At 46.9% G+C, this 23,617-nt stretch overlaps 1 protein-coding gene across 1 annotated transcript in view; it reads right to left on the reverse strand.

Moving 5' to 3' along the window:
* TSPEAR (thrombospondin type laminin G domain and EAR repeats) overlaps positions 1 to 23,617 on the reverse strand; it is an 87,608-nt gene that overhangs the window by 63,517 nt on the left and 474 nt on the right. The window lies entirely within an intron of this gene.

Raw genomic sequence — 23,617 nt, forward strand, 5'->3', positions numbered from 1 at the left:
ATTGTTGTATTGTACGGGGGAGGGGGGCATCTGATGGTGGCAGTTGCAGAGGTGGGACAGCAGTGCATTCCAAAATCCTAATAGCCTAGTCACACCAACTGCCAGTGAGTCCCAGACGGCGACATTTGCCAGTGTTTGGGGTAGCAGTTGGTGTGGCTCCACTATTTGAATTTTGGAATGCGCTGCTGTCCCACCCCTGGATCCGCCACTAGCATGGTGCAAGCTGCATTCGAGCGGCCCAGAAGATGACCCCAGCGCTGCCTGTGCCAAAACTTCGCTTTCTCAGCAGTGCGGTCCCAGTACTGCTGAAGGTCACCTCCAGTCATCAGTCCCGGAGGTGTCTGCACTGCACCCCTATGGGTTTGCCCCTCCATTTTGTCAGCTCCGCCGGAATGGTCTTCAATCTAGTACCTAATTATAATGACTTATATCTATTATATACTTATTATTTGTTTACTTAAAGCCAGTTCTTTTCTATAAGTGCACTTTCAATGAGTTTATAATGTGTTACAGCTGCCAAGACTATTTTATTATTTTTAGATCAGAGGATCTTCTGCTAAAAAGAACTATGCTAGCTGTATTCCTATCTCAAAGTGCTCATTTCTTCCGACGCGGAGGCTCGTTTCTTGCAGATAACGAGCGAATGACGCCTTTTGAAAGAAATTAGAATCCGATTGCCTTAGAAAAAAAAAGATTGCCTAGAATTGTAATATTTCATTCTGGTCCTAAGTTAAATAAAATAAAGTACATTAAATGCACTGAACAAATTACAGACCGGTAAAAGGACATGGATGTCGCAGCAGGTAAAACTGACAATCATGCTTTATCGTTTCCGCTTTTTGTCCTACAATTAACATCTTGATATGCAATCAGAAAATTGTTTACTATATTTGTTGTTTATGTGTCCTGGATCTTTGCTGATCTGCAGATATCACAGATGAGATCAGTGGAAGGGTGGGGGACTAGCACAGGGAAATGTTTTCCAATTTCCATCTTACTGGTTTTCTATCAGAAACTTTACAAGGGCAAGAATTTATTTGATCACAAAGGCCGCCAATAGTATAATATTTTCGTTTGTTTTGTTACTGTCTTAGATATTAGAAGTTCGAACTCAGTACCTCCCATTTTTACAGCAGATATTAAGACCACTTGTTAAAAGCCCATCAAAATGTCAGCTTATTTCTTATATGTTCCTATCCAGTGGTGGATCCCCCACAGGGCGACTAGGGGCGGTCACCCTGGGGCCCCCACACATCATGGGCCCCCACACTCCAGGTGGGTGGTTGGCAGGCAGCGGGGTCCAGGCAGCGCCTCCCTGGGGGCAGGGGGCCCTGCGGCAACTGGACAGTCAGCAGCAGGTCCCGGTGGCGGATGGGAACTAGTTCCTATCCGCCACAGGGACCCCGCCACTGCCCATCCACCGCAGCGTGGGAAGCATAGCAGCAGTGCGGGGGGATAGATGCCGTGTTCTCCCACTCACCTGCCAGCCCCGCATCTTTCCTCTGCCCTGCTACGGGGTAGGGGGGTGAGAGGGGGGGCACAATTTTTGTTGTCCAGGGCCCCCACAGACCTTAATCCGACCCTGTTCCTACCTCCAATCTCTGTCCTCACAGCTCCCTGTCTCCATATCCATCAAGTTTGAAACAGATCATTTTGCTTTCACTTTCTGTTAATGAGTAATTTAGTCTGTCCAGTGGCCTCTAGTGGTCACTGGTGGTACTTCACCTCAGGAGTATTTAGCCTTTTATAAATATATAGATGGTGTAACATATATCACTTTCAAATTTTGCACTCTCCTGCCCAAAAAAGCTTCCGGCACCCCTCCCCCCACCATACTTTAATTTTAGATTTTATTTACCTACTGTATATGCTCTGGGGTCTCACACTCATTGCCAGGGGTTACATGCTTATTGCCAGGGGTTACATGCTTATTGCCAGGGTTTACATCTTCTTTGCTAGGGGTTGCATGCTTGTTGGCAGGGGTTTATTGCTCGTTGCCAGGGGTTACAGGCTCGCAGGCGCACAAGCATTCCCTAAATCCAGATGCAACAGGTCCAGAAGGGCCTCTAGTATCAGTCTATTTGTAGGCAGATGATCTCAAACCCAAGCACCGGTTCAGCACATGGCTCAGATGACATCAACACGAGATCAGGCCGACAATCTGAAAGTGTCTCAACCGGGTCGCAGCGGGGATGGACCGTGTACAAATTCCCAGGTGCGACCTGTCTAAAAGTAGTAAGTGGGACTGGCTGGTCTTAGCGCATGTTAAACTGATGTAGCCTCCTAAGTGATCATACAACATTTTGATGTCATTCTCAAATACTTATTCTGCGTTTCCATGTTACAGCTCATTTCTGTCTGGCTTCCAGTGTTTTAAAGCTTTTCCTGCCTCATTTTGCCAGGTTCCTCAGGGGTCCCTCTCAGTTCTATTCCTGGAGACGGCTGGTATAGACATCAAGAGAACGCACCTTTTAAAAGCCGGTTCCTTTGAAAAGAATCCGCTCCAGCAAGACTGGCATGGAAACCCAGACGGTTCATGAGGGCTGCAGTGGAACTTCTGAGAAATCTCTTTAGCTTCTGCCATAAGAGCCCTTATACAGGCAGAAGAATAAAGTACGGCGCGATAACAAGTTTTGTCTGCTCAAAGCACGCCCTTTCTTCAATGCAACAAGGCGGCGCGGGATGAGGATAGAATTCGGACCAATTATCTGTTCACATCATTTTTCAGGACAAGTTATGACACTGTTGTGGCCACTTTCTGCCATCACTTCTCACTAGTTTTATATTGTTGGCGATTCACGGTGGCTTGGCAAATAGTGTACAGCTGCGGAGAGAGATACAGTGGACGGGGATAAAATACCAGCTAACCAGCTCCTAACGGCCATGTTACAGGTTGCATTTTAAAAATGACAGTTATAAGCGGATTGGTTGGTACTTTAGGCCTGATTCTGGTTCACTCGGAAAAAAAATTCTCTCTCTCTAATGGACAAAACCATGCTGCACTGCAGGTGGGGCAGATGTAACGTGCAATTTGGGTGGGGTGTTCAAACTGGAATCAAAATTGCAGTGTAAAAATAAAGCAGCCAGTATTTACCCTGCACAGAAACACATCAACACCTCAATTTAACTCTCTCTGCACATGTTACATCTGCCCCACCTGCAGTGCAGCATGGTTTTGTCCATCAGAGAGAGAATTTGTTTTTGCGAGTGAACCAGAATCAGGCCCTTTATCTCCGTCCACTGTATTTCTCCAAGGCTTAGTACTTAGACCCCATTATCATGACAATTTATTGTTTTTTAAATTGTGTGTCTGCCTGGAAGCTAATTCAATATAAGTAGTTGTCCACTGTACGTCTCCCATTTCGGAAACAGGGATCATTCTGTATACGAGCACAGAACACAATTATGGCAATAAACATAATTTAATAGTCATTCCTACTATATGTTGTTCATAACACCCCAACCCCCCCCCCCCCCCCCCCCCCCCAAAAAAAGTGCTGGGAAATGGTGTTGATGATTCAATGTAAATGTATATATCTCTTATTCCTTTTTCCCCAAAAATGGAACCGTGTAACGTGGGCTAGGTGAAATGAGGAAGATTGCTAGACTAATGAGGGAGAGAGGGAGTTTGCTGCTATGTCAGGGAGTCTCCTGCAGAATGCAGGAGCGGAGGAAACTATGATGTAACAGTGTAATGTGGGCTAGGTGAAATGAGGAAGATTGCTAGACTAATGAGGGAGAGAGGGAGATTGCTGCTATGTCAGGGAGTCTCCTGTAGAATGCAGGAGGGGAGGTAACTATGATGTAACAGTATAATGTGGGTTAGGTGACATGAGGGAGATTGCTAGACTAATGAGGGAGAGAGGGAGATTGCTGCTGTGTCAGGGAGTCTCCTGTAGAATGCAGGAGGGGAGGTAACTATGATGTAACAGTGTAATGTGGGCTAGGTGAAATTAGGGAGATTGCTAGACTAATGAGGGAGATTACTGCTATTTCAGGGAGTCTCCTGCAGAATGCAGGAGGGGAGGTAACTATGGTGTAACAGTGTAATGTGGGCTAAGTGACATGAGGGAGATTGCTAGACTAATGAGGGAGAGAGGGAGATTGCTGCTATTTCAGAGAGTCTCCTGCAGAATGCAGGAGGGGAGATACCTATGATGTAACAGTGTAATGTGGGCTAGGTGACATGAGGGAGATTGCTAGACTAATGAGGCAGAGAGGGAGATTGCTGCTATGTCAGGGTCTCCTGCAGAATGCAGGAGGGAAGGTAACTATGGTGTAACAGTGTAATGTGGGCTAGGTGACATGAGGGAGATTGCTAGACTAATGAGGGAGAGAGGGAGATTGCTGCTATTTCAGAGAGTCTCCTGCAGAATTCAGGAGGGTAGGCAGCTATGCCCCAAACTCCTCTGTTTTAATGGGCGACTACTGTCATTGTCAGGGCGGCTTCCTTACTTGCTAACATTAGAAGTTCCGTAACCTAGAAAGTGTAATTAGAAACATGAATTAGGCCCACAGTGTATAAGTCATTTCCGTATATTTGACAATAAGGAGGATTAAAGAACCCCCATCTATAAGAACGTTAGAATAGTTACTATCTGCCGGTATATTGTGTGCCTTTATAAGCCAAGCCGTTTACCTGTATAGCACTTGTGTTATGATCGTAGACTATCTTTTTGATTGTATATCAGCGCTGAACACTTTAAAAAAAACAACACACTAACCAAATAAATCATTAGCGAATCATCTGCGTCTTTCTGCCAGTGTGACACTTATAAAGCGCTTGCTTAGATCTTTAAGCCGTGCAGTTTGAGAGATTTAAACAGCTGTAAGTGATGCATCAAACGTCCGTACAAAGGGGCTAATTTCTGACTTCTGAGACTGAGACATTCTATTCTGTAGATGTCATCTTCTGGGGAGATTGTTGTGGTCTCACAGCTCTTATGCGTTACATCATCTACCAGGAATGCTAACATTGGTCCCATAAAAGGAACCGTGCACTAATATTCATTCCCTGACTGACACAGTCGTTCTCAAACACTGTATGGCCCACCTATGTTGTTCCCATGTCAGCATCGAAACTGGGAATGCCCCAGTACAGAAACAACTGAAACTCCTTTTACGTAGCGCAGACACCAGTAACATGGTTGCGAACGGTGACACACCAGTACTCGTTACCATCTTGCCATTCTCCGTCATGTTCTAATTCCCAATAAAACAATACAATATAGAAATCTTCAGCATGTTTTTCTTTTCTTATATTGATAAGAACTATGGGTGACATTCTATGGGGTGAGATAAATAGACTATTGCGATTTTTTTCGCAAAAACGGCCGAAATCGCATTTTTTTCCATTTTCGCATATTTAATGAGCTCCGAAAATGTGAAAAAAATGCGATTTTTGCCAACATGTTGGACACACTGGAAATGCGATGGCTGCTTTTCGCAGCACATCGCATCCAGATGTTTTCACATGGAAAAGTATACAAATCGCATATTTAATGGTATGCGATTTGTATAAAGTGTGACTATAATTCGCCCAAAAATCAGACCAGGTTCTGATGGGCGAATTAGCCAGAACCCTGCACAGATCGCAATGTTCTGTGCAGGGTTCTGGTGTAAAAATAAAAAATAAAAAGTTAAAATAAAAAAAAAACGAGCGCGGGGTCCCCCGCCCGAGCATAACCAACCCCGGGCTCATTGAGCCGGTGCTGGTGACATAAAATCAGGGTCCCCGACAAATAGGGGTCCCCTTGATTTAATGAAACCAGCACCAGGCTCAAGGTCCGGCGCTGGTTCCCAAAATACGGGGGACAAAATGACTAGGGGTCCCCCGTATTTTAAGAACCAGCACCGGACCCAACCAGCCAGCAGGGTAATGCCACAGCCGGGGGACACTTATTATATAAGGTCCCGCCGCCAAAGCATTATCCCCGTGGCTGGTCAGCATGGGCAGGGGTCCTGGGGAAGTGGGGACCCCCCCAATGAAGGGGTCCCCCCCCTCCAGGACTTACCAGCCCATGCTGAAAGTCCGGGGCTGTCCCCGATGCCCCTGGGCGGTGGGCATCGGGCTGATGGATTGTGTAAAAAAAAGAAGATAAACTATTGTCTTATGCTGAAGAACTATGAGTCCCAGCAAGCCTACCCCGCATGCTGGGACTTGGAGAACCACAAGTCCCAGCATGCAGGGCATTAAAGGGCCCGCTGGTACTTGTAGTTCCATAGTACAAGAAATAGTTAAATAAAACACACTGACACCCTGAAAAATAAAAGTTTAATACATACACAGCCCACACACACTGATACTTACCTACCTTGAGCCCGTAGGTCGGTCCCTGGATCCTGGGTCCGGGCTCCGGGGCTCCAGGGCAGAAGAGTCCGGTTCCGGGGCCTTGGTCCTGGTTCCGGGGCTGGTCCTGGGGTTCCGGGGCTGGTCCGGGGTCCAGGATCCGATGAAGTCCACAGGGGTACCTGAGGAAGGAAATCCTACTCACCTGGTCCCCGGCGACGACATCGGCATCCTCTCCGGCAGACGCGCTGCTCCCGGCTGCTGTGGTACCCGCTCTCGGACTGAAGAGGCACAGAGATGTTCATCTTCCGCGCCTCTTCTCAGAATGATTCCATTGGCCGGCTAGCGGCCAATCAGGAGCCGAGAAAGTCGGCTCCTGATTGGCCGCTAGGCGGCCAATAGAATCATCCGGAGGAAAGGCGCGGAAGATGAAAATCTCTGCGCCTCTCCAGTCTGTGAGCGGGTACCACAGCAGCCGGGAGCAGTGCGTCTGCCGGAGAGGATGCCGATGTCGTCGCCGGTGACCAGGTGAGTAGGATTTCCTTCCTCAGGTACCCCTGTGGACTTCATCGGATCCTGGACCCCGGACCAGCCCCGGAACCCCAGGACCAGCCCCGGAACCAGGACCAAGGCCCCGGAACCGGACTCTTCTGCCCTGGAGCCCCGGAGCCCGGACCCAGGATCCAGGGACCGACCTACGGGCTCAAGGTAGGTAAGTATCAGTGTGTGTGGGCTGTGTATGTATTAAACTTTTATTTTTCAGGGTGTCAGTGTGTTTTAATTAAATATTTCTTGTAGTTGGGTCCGGTGCTTGTTCTTAAAATACGGGGGACCCCTAGTCATTTTGTCCCCCGTATTTCGGGAACCAGCGCCGGACCTTGAGCCTGGTGCTGGTTTCATTAAATCAAGGGGACCCCTATTTGTCGGGGACCCTGATTTTATGTCACCAGCGCCGGCTCAATGAGCCCGGGGCTGGTTATGCTCGGGCGGGGGACCCCGCGCTCGTTTTTTTTTTTTTAGTTTGCGCTTTCCTGCAAACGTGCGATTTTCAGACATGAAAATCGCACATTTTCAGGACTAAAGACATCGCACCACCTCGCACCTATTCGCACTATTTGGCCCGTTTTTCGCATCTCATTAAATATGCGAAAAACGGCCCAATCTTGTGATTTGAAAAAGGGCGAAGTGGTGCGATAAAAAAAACGCGCATTTATCTCATCCCATAGAATGTCACCCTTTGTATTTTATTCAAAATGTTGACCTTGCGGTACGGATTAAAGGGACACGCACAGTTATAGACACAGCAGCCCCTACCTCTCTACTGATGAAACATCATAAATCCACTAAAAAGCATTTGTGTGCAACGCCGCGCCGCGATAAAATCCTGATACTTTTTTTTTTTTGCTAGCTGTCCGCAAGGTGATTGACAGGAAGTAGGCGTCTGGGGGTGGCAACTGCCAGTTTAGTGGCTGATTCCATTGATTCAGCCACCGAGAAAGTCCTTGGCTACTCTGAGCCTGCGATGACTGGTGCTCAGTGAAAAAAAACAATAATTCGATGGTGAGCGTCCTCGTTAGGTGTACACATCCATTTGCGCAGCGTACACAGTGGCGTAGCAATAGCGCTGCAGACCACGTGATGACAGGGAGGCGCTGACTATGTGTGAGTGCCGGGGGTCTGCGGGGGCTATTGTTACGCTGCCTGCCGCCGCATCTGTGGCCGGGAGTCGGGACCTGCAGATCTACTAGTATGCATCCCGGCGCTCCTCCTGGCTCCTTATGTAAAATGTCTCTCACAACATGTCCGCCCCCTTACAGCAGACAGTTTTTAAGGATGATAGAGCAGGCGGCAGCGGCTTCCTCTAGCATCCTTAAACATGGTCTGCTGTTAGGGGCAGCCATTTTGTGAGAGACATTTTTCAGAAGGAGCACCAGGATGCAGACTAGTAGATCTGTGGGTGTCGGCCAAAGACCAGACGCAGAGGTGTAAGGCAGGGCCCCCCATGGAAATCCCCCCCCCCCCCCCATGGAAAATGTTGGCAAAAATTAAGACCCCTCGTCTTAACTTTTGCCAACATTTACCATAGGGGGGGGGGGGGAATTTGTTGATTTCACCATAGTGGGTTGGCATCTACTTGATCGCTGGCCGTACATTCGTGGCCATGTAATCAGGACTGAATAACCCCCTATGGAACAGACAGAGTGCAGAGGTTGACTTTAACCAAAAATAAATTCCATGGATTTGGGAAGAAACACCATTCAGACGGAAGAATTAACCATGGTCAGGGCAGATCTATACATTCTGTAGTATGTGACTTTACAAATATAATAAACTCTGTATGCACAAAATGTTGCCAAAATCTCTACATTACAGGTCTGTAACCAGGCTTTGGCATGCGATATATAGCGAATCACTCGCATGCCAAGAGTAGCACCGTAGCACCGTGGCTGCGCAGCGAACTGCAATAATCATTTATATGCCCCACACCTTCCATTTTTCTGCTCTCCTTCAGCAACCTTTTACTCAACACACAGCCTCTTTGCTCTTTTTATTCATCCTTCTAACTTAGGCTGGTGCAGAGTTGTTGGTAAAGTAAGTGTCGACAGAGCACAAATACCCACATACCCACAAATTTTCACATACTGCAGAGCTCTACATATCTCAAGGTGTATCGTCTTTGACAATACATGCATCTTGTTTGCACCAAGACCGCACCGGATGTCATGTGGGGTGTAAAACTACAGTCAGTAGCCACTGTGTATGTGTTTTCCTGTGAATAGCAATTCTTTATCCTGTGCGGGCCAATATGTGTGTATTTTTTTTCCTGTGGAAGACAATGTGTGTGTTTTTCCCTGTGGGGGGGGGGAGTCAATGTGATTGTTTATTCCCTGTGGGCGTGTCTTTTCCCCCCTTTTGATGCAAATTTGTGTTATTTTTTTCCTGTGTGGCCAAATGTCTACGTTTTGACCTGTGGGAGCAAATGTGTGTGTTGTTTTTCCTATGGAAGCAAATATTTGTTTTTACCTGTGAGAGCCAATGTATGTGTTTTTTTCACTATGGGGGCCAATGTATTCATGTTTTTTCCTATGGAGCCAATGAGAGTGCATGATCACAACGTTTTAATAGGTGGTAACTCTGGCTACGTGCTCATGAAACACCTATGGATCATTTCTCTTATTTGCAAATGCCACACCGCCACCCTACAGCTACCCAGTAACATCGATGTTGCAGAGAGGAGACTGAGATGCGCATTGGGGGAATGTGAAACACCCTATGCAATATAATTAGGGAAGCAGTATGAAATGCCGGCGGTCGGGATCCCGGCGTTCAAAATCCCGACCGCCGAAATCCCGACAAGGTGGGGACGTGGATCGCCCCCCCTTGCGGGCTCACTGTGCTCGCCACGCAGCGGGCCCAGTGCCTCGCTACGCTCGGCACACTAATTTATTCTCCCTCCAGGGGTGTCGTGGACACCCCAGGAGGGAGAAAGTGTCGGGATTTCGGCGGTCGGGATTCCGGTGTCGGGATTCTGAACGCCGGGATCCCGACCGCCGGGATTTTAACTGCATCCCATAATTAGCACTATAGGCCATTCAAAAGCTGGCACTGAAAACCTCATAGCTTAAACATAAAGTTAGGCATCAGGGTGCTGGCCCCAACCCTTTGGGAGCGTGTAACTGCATTTCTGCAGTGCACTGACTACTAATACCCCGTTCTCACTGCCGCAAAAACCTGGGTATTTTCCGGGGCAAGCGGAAAATTCCCGTGTCGCGTCTCTGTGTGAAAGGCTCTTTGTGAAATTCCCGGGTGTTATGCCCCGGGAATTACACACAGGTTTTTTGCAGGGTTTTTCCTGGGTAATACACGGGTGTACGCACAGACCCGTGTTTTTCATACATGATGCCAAAAACAAGCTCATTGGGGGATGTGATCATGTGATATGTGCCAGACAGACAATAAAAGCTGTTTTTTAGATGCCCAATCACAGCAATTTGTACAAATTTCCCAACACCCAATCAAAGCTGCTGTTACATTCCACAGTTTTGTTGGAAGGCAGACCATGGAAAGCGGTGTGAAAGGGGCAGACACAGGAAATTCCCGGGTCTGAGGTGCAGTATGAAGGGGGTCTGTTGAGCTGAGAAGTTCTGTGCCCCGCCAAAAATCCGGCAAGAAAAACCCGGGATTTTGCAGGTGCAACAATGAGAACGCAGCATAAGAGAAACTATAAACATACTGAGAGTGGGAATGATTCGGCTGAGCTTGGCAGTAAACAGACACTCACAGTAGCGTGCAAATGTATTTTTTGCATCGCTGGATAAATAAATTACCTAGAAGAATGGCAAATAGACAAGAAAGAATTGCATAGGGCACTGTGCACTGAAACATTACATGGCTTAGAGATTTGATAGAGTGGAGGAAAATTAAGAGAGCAGCTGAGACAAATACACGCTCCCGCTTAGTGCCTGGCATTTACCCGCACTGAGAGATCACTACGAATATTCTCCAAGCAGGTAAATGGCTGTATTAATAGCGGCAGTAGGTCATGCAGTTCAGGTGCGAACCTTTAACGCTAATGCACTTAGACGGGTGATGTAGGAAACCTGTAACCGGCGGTACAAGAATCGTAACATGGAATTCTTCTGGGAACAAATATGGGATTTGAAAAAATACACTTAAATATATTATATTTCATCATAGCTGTTCTACAAAAACGTTTGTGTGGTGTTTTTCATTGCATGTTCTCCATATACTATATAAGAAAACAAATGCCTTACTTACAATTAACAGGCCTGAGTAAGAGGCTGTTGGGTCTCTCTCTGTATTCTGTGTGTCAGAAATTGCCCCTTTTTCCAAAATCTATTTTTAAATATGAATACAGTTTAATAATCAGCTGTAAGGCATACTTACCTACTTTTGAATACTGGGAGATTATAGTTGGTGATAGAATTTTATACAGCGCCCCATTGAGGGGGCGTGTCATGCTTCACCCAAAGGGTGTGTCTAGTTCCATATATGGAGAGATTGTGAAAAGAGATTGTGAACGTGGCACCTAGAAGTGTGGGTGTGTACTGCTACATCTGAGATGAATCTTTTATATTGACTTACATCCAAATGTAGATGAGCCCCAAAGCAGTTAGTAAGAGATACTATACTTGGTAAAGTGCTGGGAAATGGCGCTGATGATTCAATGTCAATGTATCTTGATGTAATTCGTTTTTCCCCGAAAAATGTAACAGTGTAATGTGGGCTAGGTGACTTGAGGGAGATTACTAGACTAATGAGGGAGAGCGGGACATTGCTGTTATTTCAGGGAGTCTCCTGCAGATTGCAGGAGGGGAGGTAACTATGATGTAACAGTGTAATGTGGGCTAGGTGAAATGAGGGAGATTACTAGACTAATGAGGGAGAGCGGGAGATTGCTGTTATTTCAGGGAGTCTCCTGCAGAATGCAGGAGGGGAGGTACCTATGATGTAACAGTGTAATGTGGGCTAGGTGACATGGGGGAGATTGCTAGACTAATGAGGGAGAGAGAGAGAGAGCGAGAGAGAGAGGGAGATTGCTGCTATGTCAGAGAGTCTCCTGCAGAATGCAGGAGGGGGGGTTAACTATGATGTAACAGTGCAATGTGGGCTAGGTGACTTGAGGGAGACTGCTAGACTAATGAGGGAGAGAGGGAGATTGCTGCTATGTCAGGGAGTCTCCTGTAGAATGCAGGAGGGGAGGTAACTATGGTGTAACAGTGTAATGTGGGCTAGGTGACATGAGGGAGATTACTAGACTAATGAGGGAGAGCGGGAGATTGCTGTTATGTCAGGGAGTCTCCTGCAGAATGCAGGTGGGGAGGTAACTATGATGTAACAGTGTAATGTGGGCTAGGTGACATGAGGGAGATTGCTAGACTAATGAGAGAGAGAGGGGGGATTGCTGCTATGTCAGAGAGTCTCCTGCAGAATGCAGGAGGGGGAGTAACTATGATGTAACAGTGTAATGTGGGCTAGGTGACATGAGGGAGACTGCTAGACTAATGAGGAAGAGAGGGAGATTGTTGCTATGTCAGGGAGTCTCCTGCAGAATGCAGGAGGGGAGGTAACTATGATATAACAGTGTAATGTGGGCTAGGTGACATGAGGGAGATTGCTAGACTAATCAGGGAGAGATGGAGATTGCTGCTATGTCAGGGAGTCTCCTGCAGAATGCAGGAGGGGAGGTAACTATGATGTAACAGTGTAATGTGGGCTAGGTGACATGAGGGAGATTACTAGACTAATGAGGGAGAGCGGGAGATTGCTGTTATGTCAGGGAGTCTCCTGCAGAATGCAGGTGGGGAGGTAACTATGATGTAACAGTGTAATGTGGGCTAGGTGACATGAGGGAGATTGCTAGACTAATGAGAGAGAGAGGGAGATTGCTGCTATGTCAGAGAGTCTCCTGCAGAATGCAGGAGGGGGGGTTAACTATGATGTAACAGTGTAATGTGGGCTAGGTGACTTGAGGGAGACTGCTAGACTAATGAGGGAGAGAGGGAGATTGCTGCTATGTCAGGGAGTCTCCTGTAGAATGCAGGAGGGGAGGTAACTATGGTGTAACAGTGTAATGTGGGCTAGGTGACACGAGGGAGATTACTAGACTAATGAGAGAGAGCGGGAGATTGCTGTTATGTCAGGGAGTCTCCTGCAGAATGCAGGTGGGGAGGTAACTATGATGTAACAGTGTAATGTGGGCTAGGTGACATGAGGGAGATTGCTAGACTAATGAGAGAGAGAGGGGGGATTGCTGCTATGTCAGAGAGTCTCCTGCAGAATGCAGGAGGGGGAGTAACTATGATGTAACAGTGTAATGTGGGCTAGGTGACATGAGGGAGATTGCTAGACTAATGAGGAAGAGAGGGAGATTGTTGCTATGTCAGGGAGTCTCCTGCAGAATGCAGGTGGGGAGGTAACTATGATGTAACAGTGTAATGTGGGCTAGGTGACATGAGGGAGATTGCTAGACTAATGAGAGAGAGAGGGGGGATTGCTGCTATGTCAGAGAGTCTCCTGCAGAATGCAGGAGGGGGAGTAACTATGATGTAACAGTGTAATGTGGGCTGGGTGACATGAGGGAGATTGCTAGACTAATGAGGGAAAGAGGGAGATTGCTGCTATGTCAAGGAGCCTCCTGCAGAATGCAGGAGGGGAGGTAACTATGGTGTAACAGTGTAATGTGGGCTAGGTGACATGAGGGAGATTGCTAGACTAATGAGGGAGAGAGGGAGATTGCTGCTATGTCAGGGAGTCTCGTGCAGAATGCAGGAGGGGAGGTTACTATGATATAACAGTGTAATGTGGGCTAGGTGACATGAGGGAGATTGCTAGACTAATGAGGGAGAGATGGAGATTGCTGCTATGTCAGGGAGTCTCCTGCAGAATGCAGGAGGGGAGGTAACTATGATGTAACAGTGTAATGTGGGCTAGGTGACATGAGGGAGATTACTAGACTAATGAGGGAGAGCGGGAGATTGCTGTTATGTCAGGGAGTCTCCTGCAGAATGCAGGTGGGGAGGTAACTATGATGTAACAGTGTAATGTGGGCTAGGTGACATGAGGGAGATTGCTAGACTAATGAGAGAGAGAGAGAGAGAGAGAGAGAGGGGATTGCTGCTATGTCAGAGAGTCTCCTGCAGAATGCAGGAGGGGGAGTAACTATGATGTAACAGTGTAATGTGGGCTGGTTGTCATGAGGGAGATTGCTAGACTAATGAGGGAAAGAGGGAGATTGCTGCTATGTCAGGGAGTCTCCTGCAGAATGCAGGAGGGGAGGTAACTATGGTGTAACAGTGTAATGTGGGCTAGGTGACATGAGGGAGATTGCTAGACTAATGAGGGAGAGAGGGAGATTGCTGCTATGTCAGGGAGTCTCCTGCAGAATGCAGGAGGGGAGGTAACTATGATGTAACAGTGTAATGTGGGCTAGGTGACATGAGGGAGATTACTAGACTAATGAGGGAGAGCGGGAGATTGCTGTTATGTCAGGGAGTCTCCTGCAGAATGCAGGTGGGGAGGTAACTATGATGTAACAGTGTAATGTGGGCTAGGTGACATGAGGGAGATTGCTAGACTAATGAGAGAGAGAGAGAGAGAGAGAGAGGGGATTGCTGCTATGTCAGAGAGTCTCCTGCAGAATGCAGGAGGGGGAGTAACTATGATGTAACAGTGTAATGTGGGCTGGTTGTCATGAGGGAGATTGCTAGACTAATGAGGGAAAGAGGGAGATTGCTGCTATGTCAGGGAGTCTCCTGCAGAATGCAGGAGGGGAGGTAACTATGGTGTAACAGTGTAATGTGGGCTAGGTGACATGAGGGAGATTGCTAGACTAATGAGGGAGAGAGGGAGATTGCTGCTATGTCAGGGAGTCTCCTGCAGAATGCAGGAGGGGAGGTAACTATGCTGTAAGGGTTTTTTTTGCGAGATGTAGGCTCAGGCAAAGGTCCTTATTCAGACCTGATCTCCGATGAGCGATTTTGCAGAGGCCTGCGTTGAGATTGTCGCCACCCAGACAGAGTGAAATTCCGCCCTGCGCAAGTCTGGGATCACAGGCGGGCCGATGCCTGCTCGGGGTGGGGCGGCTGACGTCACATGACGCCAGCGCCCGCCCCAGTCTTCGGGGACCAGTGGACTAGCGAGCCAACCTGAATCAGGCCCTGTATTTCATAGAAAAGGACTTAGCATTTCCAAGGCTGACATTTATGGAGCTTGTCAAAGGCGGCATGCTTGGTGTAGCGGTTAGCACTGCTGTTTCATATTCCTGTGGTTGTGAGTTTAGTCCTGATGAAATGGAGTTTGTGTTCCAGCACTGAAGAAATGTAATTAAAAAATGTCACGTTCATTACAAATTTGTAACAAAGACTGAACATTTATATATTTTTTTTAAATTTGGAAAGATGAATCTCCTAACACGCAACTCTGGAAATTGCCCAAACGCTGCGGCGATACATTTCTTCTAAACAATGAATTACTCTTTACCCAGGCCTGTTGGAGGGGCCCGATGGGATCCCTGGTCCCACTACCCCCTCCCTCGTTGCAGTGAGCCAGGGAGAGAGAGAAAAAACTAACTCCCACCAGCACTGAGGAGAGAAGCAGCTGCAGAAGCCAGAGTACGATCACACCCACATAGGGATGGCCATCGATTGTCGATGATTCCAAATCATCTTTGAACTATATCTAATTGCCATCAATGGGAGAGAACCATATGGTTTTTCTCCAACGATGGCTAAGAATAAACCAGCATTTTTTATTTTTTTTTACATGGCTTCATGCAACACCCACAAAGCCATGCCCCCAAGTTGTGATTGGCCCACAAGCCATTCAATGAAAGAACAGGGATGACCATCGATGGGTGAAACCATCAATGGGCTCCCATGACGTTGCTGGTGACCATCAATGGCCACTCGCAGTTTTGCCATTGACGGCAACCTGGATTAGACATAGGCGCCCCAATTTTTTATTTACAGGAGGTTTGGCCACACCTCTCCCCATTGATCACGCTCCCTCATTTTACCAGGGTCCGGCAGAACTGTCTGGCCTGGGACATGGTTTCAGCCTCATAGGTAATAAGGTGCCAGCTTATGTCCCTCTGTATCAGTAGCTGGGACTAGTGTGGTGGCACGGCTAGGAGCTGGCTAACCATTGGCTCTCTAGTCACCCATATGGGTTCGCCCAATGAAAGCATCACAATTGCCTACTATTTCAGAATGGCCAGGAGGCCCTTAAATATTGGATGGCCCTCCCGGCATCAAGGGAAAGTATCCTGGAGTTTCCCACATAAGTCTCCCACTTAAAATGGACTGGCTGGGTGGGTGATGACACAATTCACACTGAATCACGTAGTCATAGCTACCCCTTCCCCCCCTTCACCCCTCCCCACCACCACCACCACTGTACAATGCTGGTATTTTCGTCATTGTCCAGCAACAAGGAAATGTAGTCTAGCACCTATAACTAATTTTAGTGGTAACCCTGCAGCAGTCTTAAAAGGAGTGCGTACCCTTTTAAGCAGCAATATAGACAGAACATAAGTAGAAATCTGGGTACTTGTGAGTTATCCGGGCGTCCGATTTTTAAATCGGGTCGGATCGGGACATCGCATCGCATCGCATGCGACCATCGGATGCGATGCGATGACCCGATTTTTCCATAGGAATCAATGTTAAAATGGACTGAGTCCATTTTAACATGGAATTCAATGGGAAAAAGGGTCCTTTTCATACCCCTACTATCCAAGTGGGCATGGAGTTGGATATAAACCTGTGGCGAGCGTAGCGAGCCACCGAGCCCGAAGCGTGGCGAGCGTAGCGAGCCCCGCGAGGGGCCACGCTTCGGGCTCGGTGGCTCGCTACGCTCGCCACAGGTTTATATCCAACTCCATGCCCACTTGGATAGTAGGGGTATGAAAAGGACCCCTTTTTCCATAGGAATCATTTTAACATTGATTCCTATGGAAAAATCGGGTCATCGCATCCGATGGTCGCATGCGATGCGATGCGATGCGATATCGCATCGCATCGCATCTGATTGTATGCCTTAACTTAAGGCATACAATCAAAAAATCGGACGCCCGGATACCGAAATCTGCACCAGATCAATATATAAAATTCAGCACATTCATTTATTATTCAATTAGACACTTTTCACTGCCCAGTGATCACATAAAAATAAAAGTCACATTTAAAAAAACACATTAAATTATTACAATCAATTGGTTTTGCCCCCCACTTGTTAAAAAGTTTGCATACACTGAGAGTAAGCGTCTTGTTAAGGTTTGCCCCTAATGTCAGTTAGTAATCCCCTTTAGTGGTTAGTAGGGATTAAAGGAATAGTCCTTCTTAATGGTTAGTATGGATTAATATGACAGTCCTCCAATGAAGATAGATGGTGATTTAAATCACATTATTGTCCTCCCCCGCCCCCCATGGTGCTCCGCCATGTAATAAATGAATGTGTTGAATTTTATATTGTGGCCTACCTGACGCAAACCTGCAGCAAAACCCTCACACACAGCCTTTTTCCCTGTGCCACGCCCCCTATGAAAAGCGACACCCCCATTTCCCACCGCCATGGTATTTGTAGCACCAGACCAGATTAATAATCACCAAATGAACAGAGTGGGTTTCATTTAATATGGAAAAGAATAGATATGCTTAGGCAGCAATTCAATTGGTGGATGAGGTTTCTGAGATATGGGAGTGCGTGAATATTTAACAGGATCACAGCAAATATGAAAGGTTTTCATGTTCTCCTCTATGGGAAGAAAAGGAATATAGGCATAGTTACCTCCCCTCCTGCATTCTTCGGGAGACTCCCTGACATAGCAGCAATCTCCCTCTCTCTCTCTCTCTCTCTCTCTCTCATTAGTCTAGCAATCTCCCTCATGTCACCTAGCCCACATTACACTGTTACATCATAGTTACCTCCCCTCCTGCATTGTGCAGGAGACTCCCTGACATAGCAGCAATCTCCCTCTCTCCCTCATTAGTCTAGCAATCTCCCTCATGTCACCTAGCCCACATTACACTGTTACATCATAGTTACCTCCCCTCCTGCATTCTGCAGGATACTCCCTGATATAGCAGCAATATCCCTCTCTCCCTCATTAGTCTAGCAATCTCCCTCATGTCACCTATCTCACATGACACTGTTACATTTTTGGGGAAAAAAGGAATGAGAGAGATACATTTACATTGAATCATCAGCACCATTTCCCAGCACTTTACCAAGTATAGTAGCTCTTACTAACTGCTTTGGGGCTCATTTACATTTGGATATAAGTCATTTTACAAGATTCCTCTCTGATGTAGCAATACACATCCACGCTTCTAGGTGCCACGTTCACAATCTCTTTTCACAATCTCTCCATATATGGAACTAGACACGCCCTTTAAGTGGAGCATGACACGCCCCCTCAATAGGCGCTTTGCAAAATTCTACTACCAACTATAATCTCCCTAAAACTAGTTTTCAGAAGTAGGCAAGTATGAATATAGGTGCAGTGTAAAATCGTGTTCCGGAACACAAGTTGCACTTAAGTGGATTGGATCCTCATTGTTTCCTTCTTTGCTACCATGCAATAACATAAATATGTTCTCATAATTTATCGACCAAGGATTCTATGCATGAAAGTTGGGATTTTGGCCCCAGTGCATCTAGGCCACACACATGCATTTATCTGCGTCCTGCATTTCTGTGCTGCAACATCTGCTGCACCAGCGTCACAAATGAATCGTCTTTTTGACGGCTCGGTCGACTCACAGACTTCGATTAAGTAACTTTGGAGAGACAAATGGGCTATGTGTCATTCAAGTGTCTTCTCTATGAGACGTAAGCTTTTAATTACTGTACGTTTGTTTCCTGTGTGCACAGCTGAGCGCTTGTACGCGCCTGGAGGTGAGCGCAGTTTCATAAAAAAAAAAAAAACACTTTTCATGTCTTTTGAGCAGACATAAAGTCCTGGCAGTTGTCTCTGACGAAGCTTCTACAATGTCGGACACTGAAAGCCCCTAAAAGACAGTAAATTCTCGCTTTGCTGTTTTTCAAATGAGGTTTGCAAACAAGTTGTCACTTTTAGCAGAGTTTTTGATTTGGGAAATCTTGTTGTGTAACACTTATCACCAGGGCCGGCTCTACTATTAGGGGATACGGTCATTGGGTCGACACCATTAGGTCCACATAGTGGCGTAAGTTTGTCCCAGTTGCCCGGAGGCAAGATGCATATTGGTGCCCCCCACACACAACGTTATTCAAAATATATAGTCTGTTATGAAATATTTATTATATACTGTATATACATATACAGAGAGAGAGAGAGAGAGAGAGAGAGAGAGAGAGAGAGAACACATATATATTTCAGAACTCAGCCACAGAAGTGATTTTGATGGCTTTCAATTAATGGATTTAAACTGGCAGTGGTGGAGAGGTGCCCCCTTGAGAGCAGGAGCCCGGCGGCAGATGACTCCATTGCCTCCCAGAGTTCTGCCTCTGGGTCCACATGCAGAGAGGTCGACATGGATCTAGTTCAATATGGGTGTTGGTCGACAGGTCATTGGGTTGACATGGGCAATGTCAACAGTCAAAAGGTCGACATGGGTTTTTTCACTGTTTTTTGAGCTGACATGTGCCGACGGGCGGTATTCCATGCCCTACTATCCACTAGGGCATGGTGGGAGGGGATGCAGTTAAAATCCCGGCGGTCGGGATCCCGGCGTTCAGAATCCCGACGCCGGAATCCCGACCGCCGAAATGCCGACACATTCTCCCTCCTGGGGTGTCCACGACACCCCTGGAGGGAGAATAAATTAGCGTGCCGAGCGTAGCGAGGCACCGGGCCCGCTGCGTGGCGAGCGAAGCGAGCCCGCAAGGGGGGGCGATCCACGTCCCCCCCTTGTCGGCATTTCGGCTGTCGGGATTCCGGCGTCGGGATTCTGAACGCCGGGATCCCGACCGCCGGGATTCAATACTGAATCCGGTGGGAGAATAGTGTTTTGAGCGTAGCAAGGCACCGAGCCTGAAGTATGGTGAGCGCATCGATCCATGCCAGGGGATGCGGTGATACGTTTCAGTGTCCATGTTGACTGTCGACATTCGGGTAAAAAAGCAGTGAAAAACCCAATGTCGACCTTGCCCTTGTTGACCAGGCTTGCCTACCCTCCCGGAATGGCCGGGAGCCTCCCGAAAATCGGGTCCACCTCCCGGCCCCCCGGGAAGGTGGACAAGTCTCCCGCTTTGTGGTCCTAGACAGCCCCCGGTCCCCCCTTGCCCGCTGGTTTATTTGCCGCAAATCGCGGGTCCTAATCGTGGGTTGCAAATATAATTTTTTTTAGTAGATTTACAGACTGGCAAATTTTTTAAATTTTTTCTTCTTTGCCTTGTACACACCCATAATATAAAAATAAAACAACTACAGTATATACTAAGATTATATTGTAATGTAACTAGAATGTAAGCTCCAACGAGCAGGGCCCTCTCTCCTCATGTGCTTTCCTTAGAATATATCTCTGCCACTGTTATAATTGTGTCAGTGTCCGCTGCTGAAATTCTCTTTAATTTACCATCGACTTGTCATCATTTGTCTTTATACTGTAAATCTATTTTTTATACTGTGTGTGTTGGTTAGAAGTCCGCCACTGAATAAATCTAACGTTACATAAGGTATTATTACTGGATGGATCTGCAGCTCTCCCATATTGGTCACACAGGACAAGGAGACGGATGAGGACATGCTCTCACCTTACCCCTCCTTTAAATGCTGCAGAACAGTAAACTTTGCCTGAACCGATTGCTTCGTTCTCTACATAATAATTATGATGTGCTTTGTTTCCGCTGCAAATTCACTACAGCCTGAATCCCAGGTGTGGACACTATTATTACACTTCACGGTTAAGGGGTGATAGGTGTCAAGCGCCCCAGTTGGTTTCACTAACATAGACAGTGATACCTCTTCTGACACTCTGCTCTCGCCTCGTCTGAACTAACTGGCCTCAACTGATTGGCTGTCAGGTTCTGAAAATTGGATAACAAACTCTGACAAGTTTTTTGTAAGCAGGAAAATGAAGGTCATTTATTTCAAAATAAAATCCCCCAATTTTCTTAATGCAAATGTCTAATTTGAGGAAATTGATAAAGAACGTACAGGTTTAATAACATTTTACTAGATATCTGATGTGCATGAAGTTTAAAGAACACATTTTGGAATCTCAGACAGTCATTTCAGTTGCTTCCACAGACCCAGCACAGACTGCCTGTTGTCAGGGGGATTCCTCTGGCCGAAGTCTGTGTGGCGTCGGCCCCCATTAAGAATGTCCCCCCAAAATGACCGCCATTTTGGGTGGGACATTTTTCAAGGGAGCAGGAGCGACAGGACTCCTGACCAGTATATTGTCTGCGGTCTGCGATCCAGGCATTGGTAGCAGTAGCCCCAGAGATGCCCAGTGCCACGCGCCATCCAGCACCTCCAAGCCACTGCACAGACCCCTGAATATTTAAGCACCTTTGTCATGTCCTCTGCATACCTCCCAACACTCACGATTTCAGCGGGACAGTCCCGATTACCGGGTCCTGTCCCGCTGCAGGGGGGCAGTTGGGAGCCCCCCCCCAATTTAACAGAATAGACGCAGTGCGCATGCGCACAGCGACTTTTCCCGTCCGAAAACGGGGACGTGGCTCATTTGCATAAGCCGCGCCCCTCATTTACATAAGCTGCGCCCCCTTTTTGGTCCCTATTTCTGCAGCTACAAAGTTGGGAGGTATGCCTCTGTATTGTAGTAGAATAATCATTAGGTCCCAATACTATCCCTTTAAACTGGGATGCTTATGAATAACACAGGTTCTGTGGCTGAATAAAACCAGGAAAAATACAGGCTTGAAGTCAGCCAGCCACAAAACCTGTGTACCTCATATATGTCCCCGGTTTAAAGGTATAGTAAGCCTAATACTAGACTTGCATAGAGGTCCAAAAATGCACGGATTCCTCAAGGATTCCTAACGGTCCAGGTTTTAAGAATATCCATGGTTTAGTGCATATGGTTAACTCAAAATGACTGTGATACTGGGCCAGATTCTCTAAGCTTCAAAAGTGATAAACTGGAGAGTGATAAACAGCCAGCCAATCAGCTACTACCTGCCATGTCACAGACTGTTTGAAAAATGTCAGACAGGAGCTGATTGGCTGGCTGTTTATCACTCTCCATGTTATCACTTTTGAAGCTTAGAGAATCTGGCCCACTGCCACCTGTGGCCAAGGATGGGTAAATGTAAAACCTGGACCGTTAAGGTGCTTTGAGGACCGTTTTTGTGGAACAATGAACCAGCATCAGAACATTGGGGGCGATTCAGCCCTGATTGCTGAGGTCCCAATTCGCTCCCTCGGCCGCTGGTGTGTTCATGCGCAAATAAGTGCAGTTGCAAACGTCATCGTCCGCCCCCACTTTGGCGGAGAGCGGACATCTGTACAGACTTACTTTTCAGAGCGACGGGGGAGAAATCATTTGATGCGGTACACTGATGGTGCCCATGTCGACCATGTCCACATTCGGGACAAGAAAACAAGGTGGAAAACCCATGTTGACCTTTTCACTGTTTACCTAGCCATTGTCGACCGAAAGCTTTTGTCAACCTTCCAACCATTTCGAGCTTAGTCAGGTCAACCTATTTAATGTGTCAACATAAGTCAGGTCGACCTTTAGTCATGCCCAATGCATGTCGACCCATGACCCATACCCAGAGATATATGCATATAACGGGTACATGGCCGAGCGCCATGTCTCGTCCCCCATCCCCCCCCCTCCGCTTTATATACTCGCTCGCAATGATAAACTTGATTCACTAAAATCGTTATTGCTCGACTCACATACGGATTCACTTCACAAAAATGTGTCCAGTGGATTCGAGATTAGCGCATTCAGACAGACAAACAGACGGACAGACGGACAGACGGACATGATTGGCGACTTACTTTTATGCATTTTTAAAAATGTTTTATTTTGTGTCTGGAACTAAACAAGAGGAGCCAATGCATTTATATTGTTTCTGTGCAGGGTAAACACTGGCTGCTTTTGCATGGAGCCCCGCAGATGTTAAACATCTCCAATTTTACACTGCAGTTTAGATTTCAGTTTGAACACACCCCACCCACATCTAATGCCGGGTGCACACCAGAACGACCCTGATCGCGAGACGATCGTAAAGCAATCGTACGATGGTCGCGCCATCTTGTTGGCGCGTACGATCTGCAGACAATCTGCTCACGATTTGTACCCAATCTAATGTAGATTGACAAATCTTTACCGCAGCAGGTAAAAACTACAAACCGACCAAACGACCGGCGGGAACACGCACCAGATTGGAATCGCATTGAAAACATGCCCAATTCTGCTCTTTTAACACACAATCAGTCAAAATGGCATCAATATTGGAGGGGTGATGCCCAAATTGTTCTTATGTGTACCCAGCATAACTCTCTGCACCTGTTAAATCTGTCCCGACTGCAGCGCAACATGGTTTTGCCCATTTTAATGCCCAAAAATCAACTGCCGAATTGGTATCGCCAGAACATTAGTCAAAATGTAGGTTCGATATTGATTTATAGGAGTCATCAATTACAAGGCTTCACCAATAATTTAACTGTGTTTATTTATTTACTATGACTTTCAGGCTCTTTAATTAATATAATTAATTAATTAATATAATTTAGCTTGTAGCAACTGCGCTTCTACATTTAACAACTGTTCCTGACGTGCGTCAGTCAGAAACTGACGCACCTCTAAACGGCAGTGAGTTTGGGCATACGTTTCATAACAG

Source organism: Crinia signifera, chromosome 7 (assembly GCF_055691185.1).
Source record: "Crinia signifera chromosome 7, ASM5569118v1, whole genome shotgun sequence".
In the NCBI taxonomy this organism is placed as follows: Eukaryota; Metazoa; Chordata; class Amphibia; order Anura; family Myobatrachidae; genus Crinia; species Crinia signifera.